This window comes from Halichoerus grypus, chromosome 8, assembly GCF_964656455.1.
Source record: "Halichoerus grypus chromosome 8, mHalGry1.hap1.1, whole genome shotgun sequence".
In the NCBI taxonomy this organism is placed as follows: domain Eukaryota; kingdom Metazoa; phylum Chordata; class Mammalia; order Carnivora; family Phocidae; genus Halichoerus; species Halichoerus grypus.
The window spans coordinates 61,549,369-61,560,097 of record NC_135719.1 but is presented as its reverse complement, the minus strand read 5'-3'; the positions used below and the strand labels follow the sequence as shown (position 1 = coordinate 61,560,097).

At 37.9% G+C, this 10,729-nt stretch overlaps 1 protein-coding gene across 6 annotated transcripts in view; it reads right to left on the bottom strand.

Annotated features, from left to right (window-relative positions):
* Positions 1-10,729, bottom strand: part of CYP19A1 (cytochrome P450 family 19 subfamily A member 1) — a 130,224-nt gene that overhangs the window by 114,458 nt on the left and 5,037 nt on the right. Inside the window, exon 1 of one of the 6 annotated variants that reach the window (XM_036116610.2) lies at positions 6,477-6,578. The exons of the other annotated variants lie outside the window; for them this stretch is intronic. The gene's annotated coding sequence lies outside the window, so the exon portion shown is untranslated. Of the gene's footprint in view, positions 1-6,476; positions 6,579-10,729 lie in introns of those variants that run through there. 6 annotated transcript variants of the gene reach the window in all.

The window sequence follows — 10,729 nt, the reverse complement described above, 5'->3', positions numbered from 1 at the left end:
TAGAATCTCTGGCCAGGCTGATTGATGGGGGTCTTCTCCTGTAAACAGCCTGTCTGTGAGAACTATGAGAGGTGGCTGTTTTGTCTAATGCACAGACACCAACACAGAGTCAAGGAAAATGAAGAATCAGGCAAAGATATCACAAAGGTACACAATAAATCTTTACAAAACAATCCTAATGAAATAGAGTTATGTGATATACCTAACAGAGAATTCAAAATAACTGTCATAAAGATGCACACTGAGGTCAAGAGAACACGAAGGAAGTGATAATTTCAATAAAAAAATAGAAAATATTAAAAAAAGGCCCAAATAGAAATCATGGATCTGAAGAACACAATAGCTAAACTTAAAAAAAAATCACTAGAGGTGATTCAATAACAGACTAGAGCAAGCAGAAGAAAGGATCAATGAATTTAAAGATAAGTCATTGAAAATAATTCAGTCAGAGGAGCAAAAAGGAAAAGAAAAGAATGAAAGAGTATAGAAAGCTTAAGGGACTTATGAGATATCACCAAACAGGTCAACATATACATTGTAGGAATTCCAGAAGGAGAAAAGAGAGAAAGGACCTAAAAGCTTATTCAAAGAAATAATGGCTGAATATTTCTCCCTAATTCTGGGTAAGTAAATGGACATCTAAATCCAAGAAGCTCAAAAAATACAAAAAATGTGAAGCAGGAAAATTTCACATTGAGATACATTATAATCAAACTGTCAGAATTCAAAGACCAAAAGATAATTTTAAAAACAGCAAGAGAAAAGCAAATTGTCATATACAAGGGAACCATCAGAAGACTATCAGCAATTTCTTAGCAGAAACCTTGCAGGCCAGAAGCAAATGGTAGGATAAATCCCAAGTGCTCAAAGGAAAATACTGCCAACCAAGCATACTGTACCTGGCAAAACTGCCCTTCAAAAATGAAGGAGAGATAAAGATTTTCCAGACAAACAAAAGGTAAAGGGAGTTCATCACAATTAGACCTCCTTACAAGAAATATTAAAGGGAGTTCTTCAAGTTGAGATAGCATAAGAAAGTATGAAATGTGTTGGTAAAGGTTAATATATACACAAATATAGAATACTGTGTTACTATAATGGTAGTGGGTAAATTATTTTTAATTTTAGTATTAAAAAGACAAAAATATTAAAAATAACTATACCTAAAATATGTTAAAAGAGAAACAATATGAATAGATATTGTGTTGTCACAAAACAACAAAATATGTGAGGAGAGAAGTTATAGTGTAGAGTTTTTATATGTGATTGAACAGCTTAAAATAGACTATTTTTATGAGCTTAAAATAGGCTTTCAACTATGAGGTATTGTATGTAAGCCCCAAAGTATCTATCAACACCAAGAACACCTATAGAAGTTACACACAAAAAAATTAAAAAGAATTTTAAAAATATCAGTACCAAAAAATCAACAAAATACAAAATAAGACAGCAAGAGAGGAAAAGACAGACAAAAAAATTACAAGATCAACAGAAAACAACAAAATGGCAATAATAAATCCATGCCTACAAATAATTAATTTAAATGTAAATGGATTAAACTCCCAATCAAAAGAGATAGAGTGGCAGGATAGATAAGAAAACAAGACCCAACAATATGCTATCTATAAGAAACTCAATTTAGATTTAAGGACACACATAGGCTACAAGTGAAGATGGAAAAAGATAGTCCATACATATAGTAACCAAGAGAGAGAAGAGGTGGCTATAGATATACCACACAAAATAAACTTGAAGTCAAAAACTATCACAAGAGACAAAGAAGGACATTATATAAGGATAAAAGGATCAATTTACTAGGAAGATTGAACAATTATAAATATATATGCAACCAATATCAGAGCACCTCAATATATAAAGCAAACATTGACAGAACTGAAGGAAGAAATATATAGCAATACAATAATAGTAAGAGACTTCACTTTTAATAATGGATAGAACATTCAGACAGAATATCAATAAGGAAACATAGGATTTGAATAACACTATAGACCAAATGAACCTAAGATGCATATACAAAACATTCTAACGAACAGCAGAAGAACACATGTTCTTCTCAAATACACATGGAATTTTCTCTAGGATAGATCACATGTTAGGTCACAAAACAAGTCATAACAAATTTAAGAAGATTGAAATCATACCACATATCTTATATGAAATGAATCTAGAAATCAATACCAGAAGGAATACTGAGAAATTCACAGATATGTGGAAATTAAACAACATACTCTTGAACAAAAATTAGTTCAATGAAGAAATAAAAAGGAAATTAGAAAATACCTCAGGTCAAACAAACAAACAACAACAAAATCCATGACATACCAAGATTTATGGGATGTAGCAAAAGCAGTACTAAAAGGGAAATTTATTGAGATTAAAAAGAAGAAGGAATAAAAAAGAATAAAGATCTCAAATACACAATCTAACTTTATAACTCAAGGAGCTAGAAAAAGAACAAACTAAGCCAAAAATTAGCAAAAGGAAGGAAATAACAAAGATTGGAGCAGAAATCAATGAAATAGAAGATAGGAAATTAATAGTAAAAAAAAAACACACAATGAAACTAAGAGTTGGTTCTTTCAAAAGATAAACAAAATTGATTAACCCTTAGATAGACTAAGGAAAAAAGAAGACTCAAATAAATAAAATCAGTAATGAAAGAGGAGACATTACCACTGATGCCACAGAAATAAAAAAGGAACATAACAGCCTACTATAAACAATCATACAACAACCAATTGGATAACCTAGAAGAAATGGATACATTCTTAGAAACATACAACCTACCAAGACAGAATCAGAAAGACACAAAAAAATTCTAAACAGACCTATAACTAGCATGCAGGTTGAATCAGTAATTAAAAACCTCCTAATAAACAAAAGCCGAGGACCAGATGACTTCACTGGTGAATTCTACCAAACATTTAAAGAATTAATGCCAATCCTCAAACTTTTACAAAAGATTGGAAAGAACGGAACACTTCTAGACTCGTTTTATGAGGCCAGCATAACCCTGATACCAAAAGCAGACAAAGACACCACATAAAAAAAAAAAAGAAACTGCAGGCCAATATCCCTGATGAATATAATGCAAAAATCCTCAGTGAAATATTAGCAGATTGAATCCAATAGCACATTAAAAGGATCATACACCAGGGGCACCTGGGTGGCTCAGATGGTTAAGCGTCTGCCTTCGGCTCAGGTCATGATCTCCAGGTCCTGGGATCGAGCCCCACCTCGGGCTCCCTGCTCGGCAAGGAGTCTGCTTCTCCCTCTTCCTCTGCCTCTTCCCACTGTTGCTGCTCTCTCTCTATCTCTCTGTCTCAAATGAATAAATAAAAAATTCCTTTAAAAAAATAAAAAGTATTAAAAAAAAAAAAAAAAGATCATACACCAAAACCAAGTGGAATTTATCCCTGGGATACAAGGAGAGTTCAACATATGAAAATAAATTAATGGGGTACATCATATTAATGGAATAAAGGATAAAAATCACATGATTGTCTCCAGATGCAAAAATGTTCTTGACAAAATTCAACACCATTTCATGATAAAAACTCTCACCAAATTAGGAATAGAAGGAAATTAATTCAATATAATAAAGGTCGTATATGAAAAGCCCACAGCTAATATCAGACTCAATGGTGAAGAACTAAAAGCTTTTCCTCTATGATCAAGAACAAGGCAAGGATGCTCACTTTCACCACTTCTATTCAACATGGTATTGGAAGTACTAGCTAGAGCAAATAGGTAGGAAAAACAAGTATAAGGCATCTAAATCAGAAAAGAGGAATTATTACTATCCCTGTTTGTAGACAACATGATCTTATACATAAAAAACACTAAAGATTCCATGAAAAACTATTAAAATAATAAAATAACTCAGTAAAGTTGCAAGATACAAAATCAACATATGAAAATCAGTTGCATTTCTGTATACTAACAACAAACTTTCTGAAAAAGAAATAGTAAAACAATCCCATTTATAATAGTGCCAAAAAGAATAAAGTACTTGCGGGCGCCTGGGTGGCTCAGTTGGTTAAGCGACTGCCTTCGGCTCAGGTCATGATCCTGGAGTCCCTGGATCGAGTCCCGCATCGGGCTCCCTGCTCGGCAGGGAGCCTGCTTCTCCCTCTGACCCTCCCCCATCTCATGTGCTCTCTCTCTCTCATTCTCTCTGTCTCAAATAAATAAATAAAATCTTTAAAAAAAAAAAAAAAAAAAGAATAAAGTACTTGGGAATAAACTGAACTAAGGAGGTAAAAGACTTCTATACTGAAAACTAAAAAACATTGTTAAAAGAAATAGAAAAATACAAACATAGAAAGATCTCAAGGCCATGGATTTGAAGACTTAATATTGTTGAAAATGTCCATACTATCCAAAGTTATCTACAGATTCAAAGCAATCTCTATTAAAATCCCAATGATGGTTTTTACAGAAATGGAAAAAACAATTCTAAAATTCATATGGAACAACAAAAGACCACGAATAGCCAAATCAACCTTAAGAAAGAAGAACAAAGCTGGAGTCATCATATTTCCTGATTTCAACATATATTACAAAGCTACAATAATCAAAACAGCATGGTACTGGCATAAAGAAAGACATACAGGCAAATGGGACAAAATAGAGAACCCAGAAATAAATCCATGCATATATGATTAACTGATCTTTTGACAAGTGTACCAAGAACACACAATGGGAAAAGGATAATCTCTTCAACAAACAGTGCTGAGAAAACTGGATGTAAATATGCAGAGCAATGAAACAGGATTCCTATCTTATGCCATATACAAAAATCAACTCAAAATGGATTAAAGACTTAAATGTAAGATCTGAAACTGTAAAACTCCTGGAAGAAACAGTGAAAAAGCTTCATGACAGAGGTCTTGGTAATAATTTCCTGGATCTGACAGAAAAGCACAGGTAGCAAAAGCAAAAATAGAGAAGTGGGGGAAAAAATAGACAAGTGAGACTACATCAAACTAAAAAGCTTCTGCACAGCAAATGAAACAATCAACAAAGTGAAAAGAAAACATATGAAATGGGAAAAATATTTTCAAACCATATATCTGAAAAGGGGCTAATCTCCAAAGGGCCCCTACAACTCAGTAGCAAAAACAAACAAACCAAAACCCTAATGACCCAATTTAAAAATTGGCTAAGTACTTCAGTAGATATTTTCCCAAAGAAGACATACAAATGGCCAATAGGTATATGAAAAAATGTTCAACATCACTAATCATCAGGGAAATGCAAGTCAAAACCACAATGAGATATCACCCTCACACTTGTCAAGGTGGCTATTGTCAAGGAAAAAAAAAAAAGACAAGTGTTGTTGAGGATGTAGAGAAATTGGACACTGTTGGTGGAACTGTAAAATGGTGCAGCTGCTATGGAAAACAGTATGAAGCTTCCTCAAAAAATTAAAAAATAGAACTATCATATGATCCAGCAATCCCACTCTGGGTATTTATCCAAAAGAACTGAAATCAGGATCTTGAAGAGATAGCTGCTTTCTGGTGTTCATAGCATCACTATTCACAATAGCCAAAATGTGGAAACAAATATCCACTGATGGATGGAGAAAGAAAATGTGGCATATACATACCATAGAATATTATTCAACCTTAAAAAAGAAATTCTGTAATAAGAGACAATATGGATGAGCTTTGAGGGCATTATGCTAAGTGAAGTAGGACAGTCATAGAAAGATAAAAACCACATGATTTCACTAATATGAGGTATCTGAAATAGTCAAATTTGTAAAATCAAAGACTGGAATTAGTGGTTGTCAGCGACTAGGGTAAGAGGGAAATGAGGAGTTACTAATCAAAGAACATACTGCTTTAGTTAAGCAAGATGAGTAAGTTTTAGAGATCTGTAGTACAATATTGTACCTATAGTCAACAATACTGTATCATATAACTAAAACTTTTTTAAAGATTTTATTTTTTATTTGACAGAGAGAGCGAGAGAGCACAAGCAGGGGGAGCAGCAGAATGAGAGGGAAAAGCAGGCTCCCCGCTGAGCAGGGAGCCCAATGTGGGACTCGATCCCAGGACCCTGGGATCATGACCTGAGCCGAAGGCAGACGCTTAACCGACTGAGCCACCCAGGTGCCCTAAAAATTTGTCAAGAGGTAGATCTCATGTAAGTATTCTTACCATAATAAAATAATTTTTTTTTTAAAAAAAAGAGACCAAGTAAAATGACATACAAGAATAATTCATTCCTAATAACTTTGTAAGACTGTAAACCAAAAGAAGAAAGAAAGAAGGGAGGGAAGCAGGGAAGGAAGGAAGGGAACGAGGGAGGGAGGGAGAGAGAAAGGGAAGGAAGGAAAGGAGGGAAGGAAAGGGTAGGAGAGATATAGCCTAATATCACAGTTATGCACATCTCTTAAAGAAGAAGAAGAAGTAGTCATCTGGGTTCAGGATCTGTAGTCTGACCTGCGTTCCCCCTGGCTGAGGACCGTCCTCCAGTCCCCTGGTTCTGCAGATGGAGTGCCATCTCTCCAGACTCGGTATTGGCAGGAATCCCTTTTGGTTCCTTTCACTTAGACTTTGGAGAGGTGAGGCATATCTAATTTTGCTTGTCACTCTGACTTCTGACCCCAAGGAGGAAAAGTCTTGGTTTCTCAGGCCCCAAATCCACCTATCGTTCAGGTTCCATATTCACCTCTGAGATGCAGGGATGACAGTTCCCCTACTTGGTCTCCAGGAAATCGTTCTGACATCACTGCTCTCCCTGAACACTCCATAAAATGCTAGACTGGGGACTGCCTTTCTTTCTCTTGCATAGTTTACATATTCTAGCAATCAGGGCTTGCCCCGCCTTTGTTTTGGAGTCTTGGAGCCAAGTGCTGCTCTAAGCCCTTTTCCATTTCATCAGTTTGAATCCTTTCCCTGCCCTATTTTTCCACTTCCTGTCCATCATCTTGAGCATTCCTGACTGGCCCAAGATTTGGGTCAAGAAGGTTCCCACTTTCGATGGATGCTGGTGAGGTTTCAACAGTATGATCTTGAGCAAGTCGCTTAACCTTCGTGAGCCTTGCTTTCTCATCTGTGAAATGGTTATAAGACCTGCCCTGCTCACTTCACAAGCTGATTATGGGGCTCAAATGACATGAGAAAGTACTTTGAAAACTGAAGTGCCCTACACATGTAAAGCTTTGTTTTGTCCTTTCAAAAACAGCGGTTCAAGTTTCATAAGTGGGGCTTTGCAGTATTAAGTTACTTCCATGGATCTAGCCATTTCAAAGCTACCACTGGAGCTTTTCTTCATATTTTCATTCTGTTTCTGAAAACAATCACTTTTTTATTTACTGAAAGGCCATAACTCTAGGTGAAAAAGAAGGCTTCTCTCCACTGTCTGATAAGATTACAATTTAAAGTTCACTAATACTGGAATTGCAGACCTGTCTTTGACACTAATCAGGTGGTTGATATGGTAGATGTGGAGATGTGCCCCACTTTCCCTTTCAAGGAAGGACTTGATGCACAGCTGCAGGGAGCAAGGTCAGGGTATGCCTCAGCTTTGAGAGCCACCTCGCCCAAGGTCACACCCTTCCTGGGGCAGCCCACATCTGCCCTGTGACTGGGTAAGACTGGGGTAAAAGCCAACCCATTCTGGCCTGACAAGGGACACTCCAATGGACAATACTCAATTCAGAGCTCCCAAATGGTTGGCTGAGCCTTTGTAAGACTGCACTGAGTTGGACTTCTCCCTCTACCTAATCCTGCTTCCTCTATTTCCTTCACAGATACTGATCCCTACTAAATATCTTGCACCCCAAATTCCATCTCAGCATCTATTCCAGAGGACGCAACCTGTGATAATTGGCTATGATGCACTGCGAGGGCATGATGGGTGGGGTAGGGAGGGGCATGTTTATCACAAAGGAAATAAAGCACAGAAAGGGCAGAGGGAGAATTTGAAATAGCCCTACTGTACAACCTCTGACAGCTCCATGTCTAACAATGCTTAGATGACTCTCAGATACTGCACCTATGACAGGTGGAAAGCTGTTGTTGCTTCCCCAACTTAGACCAAAATCTCACAGGGGAAGCAGTATCTTTTATTCTTATTCCCAATGTTAGAGATGACTTGATTTGATGATCTCACCTTGAAGTACCAAAGGCTGACTTCTCAAAAAATGCAAATACCTGCTGGGTATCATACAAAAACTCCAGCTAGTATCATGATAGCCGAACTGTCTAAATGTTAGTCATGGTTCTATTTTTCAAATACCTTTAAATGTGCAGTGAAAGAGAAAATGGTATTTTCTAGAACTCAATGTCTTCTTATTTTATTTGGAAAGATGGGTTTGAAGGCTGAGATTTAGCCTGGTGGAGGTCAGAGCTGGTTTCTGCAGTGACAGCAGCCACTGCAAATCCTACCAATAAAAGGTAATCTTTGAAAATGAAAATCTGTCATTCATCAACCCAACCTCCCACCCCAACACACACACTTAAAACCTCTAACTTCCCATTGCTCCTACAATAAAAACCCTAGTCTTACAAGGTCCCACCCACAGAATCTGGCCCCTAACTCAGTCTCCAGCCTCACTTCATTCCCTTTTCTCCCTGCTCCCTATGGTCTTTATCCTACAGCCACACTGACCTTCTTATGGTCCCTCAAATAAACCATGGTGCTTCCTGCCATAGGATCTCACATGTGCTGTCCCCTCTGACTACAACCCTCCCACCCACACCTCCACCTAGTTAACTACTGCTAATCTTCAGATTCCAGTTCAAACACCATCACAAAATCAGGGAGACCTTCCCTGACCCCAGACTCCACATCTAGGACAGGTTCCTCAGTGATATGATCTCACAGAATAGCACTCCTTTCCTTCAGGTCTCCTATCTCATTGTCTCGTTTAGAATTATACCCTCACACAATTACTCAGCTAATTCCATCTCCCCACTTAGACCACAGGCTTCAGGAAGGCAGGAGTGGTGTCTGGTTTTGCTCTCATTCCTATTCCTAGCTTCTAGCACAGTTCCTGACAGATAGTAAGCACCCAATTTGTTGAATAAATGGATAAATGAATGAGTGAATGAACAAAGAAAATAAATTTCTGACTCATTTTGGTTGGGGAGCTTGAAGTTTCGTGGGGTTAAAATGTAGAAATGTTGAGTTAAAAACCCAATGTGCTTGGGCAAAAGATATATTTTGGTGGCAACTATTAGAGATTTTTTCCCTAACCCCTGGCAAGGAGGAAGGGTGGGGATGGGGAGGCAACACAGCACCATCAGGAGTCACAGAATACCTGCCAACCTCATCAAAGAGGATGACAATACCCAAGATCAGGCCTGAGAGTAAATGAAAATTATTCACTTGACAGTCATGAGGAAATGCTGTGGACTTAAAGTTAGAGTATATGCTTGAATTGGATATTTTTCTCCAGGGCCCTAAAGTTTACTAGCTGGAATTATTTTTTAAGGACAATTCTATTTAACTTTTGAAAATGAAGCAGCTGTCTTTTAATAGAAAAGCTACTTCTTATTGTAAAGATAGCACAGAATGTTCTTGGCTTCCTTGGTTCTCCAGAAAAGGAAAGTCAGATATCTCCCTGTGTCTTCACTATATCTTGAGCCCCTGTGTCAACAAAATAGGCCAGATTAATAGCTAACTTTTTTTTAGAATTACTTATTACTAAAAGTACCAGCCCATCCTGAGAAATACTAGGTAGGGCAGTCTACACAGATGTATCTGCCCCTCGAGGAGTCATGGGAGGCTTAGGTAGAGCCAGAGATGGAAAAGTCCCCAAATAACCAATCTCAAAGCCACTGTGTTCAGAAAAGAAGCCAAGTTTACCATGTATTGAAAAGTTCTGTTCCTCAAAAAGGATCCCAAAAAAGTGTAATTAGCTAATCAATTTATTCATCTAATATTCCTTCTTGGCATAAGCCCCTGCTATGCACAGTGAAGAGAGGTCCCTTTCTTAAGCATACTATAACTCAACAAAAGAAGTAAGATCTGGAAGACTAAGATGTTGGTCAACAGCCCAAGGCACAGCAAGGGTGTCAGCAAGTTCAGACAGCCCATAGACAATAGCACTAATGTCCACAGAGTGTTTACTATATGTCAAGTGCTCTACATGTATATTCTCATTAAATCTTCACAAGCTATGAGATAGATATGATTACACTCTCCTTAGAAAAGCTGAGTAACATGCCCAAGTTTGTAAATTTAGAAAGCAGTTTCAAGCTTAGTTCTATCTGATTCCAAAGCCCATGCCTCTAGCCTCTGAGTCCCTGGGGCTTGCAGAATTCAGGGAAAGGGAGAATTGACTGTGGTACAGAAGGCAAGGCTTGATGAGGGACAGGGTTCTGAGCTAGGCCTTAAGCAGGCACAACTCTGAGATAGGACAGAGAAGGAGAAGGGTCAATGCATGGTGCTGTGGTGGAGCGAGGGTGTAGAGAGAAGACAGAGAAGAAAGGGAAGAGTACAGAGCAAGGCCAGTTGCTTGGATACAACCATCTTGGGGGGAGGGATGAGTGAAGACACCTGCCTCTTAGGCTGTAACAACTTGTCCCACCCTTCTCCTTTCCAATAAAATATTATATTCCTACACAGAAAGATTTGAAGAGGGAACCAGAAGAAGTGTTGAGTGGAAGAGGAGTCTTGCCTTCCCTTTGCTCTCTTTCTGCCTCTCTGCTCTCTCTGAGTGCAGTATCCCAGGCACTCCACCCAT